This window comes from Miniopterus schreibersii, assembly GCF_964146895.1.
Source record: "Miniopterus schreibersii genome assembly, chromosome: X".
In the NCBI taxonomy this organism is placed as follows: Eukaryota; Metazoa; Chordata; class Mammalia; order Chiroptera; family Miniopteridae; genus Miniopterus; species Miniopterus schreibersii.
In genome coordinates this window covers 84287744-84288997 of record NC_138104.1, presented here as the reverse complement: position 1 = coordinate 84288997, position 1254 = coordinate 84287744, and the positions used below count along the sequence as shown (strand labels likewise).

Genomic DNA, 1254 nt, shown 5'->3' with positions numbered 1-1254 from the left:
TCTTTCTTAAGCATATGTTATAGAAGTGTTTTTTTTCTCGGTTAAAATTACATTTATTCTCACCCGGCTGGGCGTGGCTCAGCGGTTGAGCATTGACCTAGGATCCAGGCGATTGGGGTTCGATTCCCGGTCAGGGCACATGCCCAATGACTCTCTCATCATTGATGTTTCTGTCTCTCTAACTCTCCTCTCCCTTCCTCTCTCTGAAATCAATAAAGATATATATTTTTAAAAAATTACATTTACTCTCAGCATGCCTAATTCTGTGACAAGCAGGCTTGAGCCCTGGTCATTCTGGCTGTCAAGGGCAGCGTGTTCACACAGCTGCCTGCAGTTCTACCCCTTGAACTCCACCTGTGTGTACACCTTGGTGATGTCATGGTACCTGCCTTCAGGGAGCTGGTAATAGGAGGCTGGTGTGTAACCTGGCCCTTCTCTCTCAAAGGGAACAGACTGGGGTCCTGCTTGACCGGGTCCGCTTAGAGCTCTTGGGACATGAGTTGCAGCTCCTGCAGAACTTCCTGCTGGGCCTCAAGCATGGGCTTGAAGGCTTCCCTCTCCCTCTCATGCTCTCGCTGCTTGCACAGGGACTACTTCTTCAGAAGCAAATCTCTTCGCTCAGCCTCCTCACAGGAGAGCTCTGCCTGAGGCCTCTGTCTCGCTTTGTCAAGAACCTCACAGGCATAATAAAATTGTCAGTGGGAATTAGCTCCTGGCTGACCTTTTCTAGTTGTCCATCCTCTATTTCAAATGGCCCTCTGCAGCTTGGTCTTTTTTAGGACCTACCTTGGTCTTTTGGAGAGATTCTGCTCTCATGGGAACGAGTTCCCAGAAAGACAACATTGAAGTTCACTGGTAGGTGTCTCTAATCTGTGTCTGCCAAGCTCCCAGATGCCAAGTTGCCAGATGCCAGCACGGTGAGAGCAGAGCTCGCACAGTGGCTCCCAGCACCATGGCAGCCATGGCCCCTAAGGCAGCTGACCAGCTGCTTCCACATAGTGGTCCAGCCGGGGGGGCCTTGTGCTATGGTCCAAGAAGTTGCTTTTGACATTTCTATTTGTAATGTCTAGGGCATTGGACATTGTGTTTCGTATGATCCATGAATGCTAAATGAGAGAAAGAAGTGGATCATTTGGCGCTCTCATTTTTGTGGCCTCCAAAAGACTACAGGGATTTTCGAGCAGTATGCATACCATATTAAAACAGCCAGTGAACATTTGGTAGGTTCAGCTGCTGCTTTTTTCATGTGCTTTC

General features: G+C 48.8%; 1 pseudogene across 1 annotated transcript; it reads right to left on the bottom strand.

The window, feature by feature from the left end:
* Positions 1-336: 336 nt before the first annotated feature.
* LOC308551048 (large ribosomal subunit protein mL40 pseudogene) lies at positions 337-816 on the bottom strand (annotated as a pseudogene). Its single transcript has one exon. The product of its transcript is annotated as a large ribosomal subunit protein mL40 pseudogene (transcript).
* Between the last annotated feature and the right edge of the window lie 438 nt (positions 817-1254).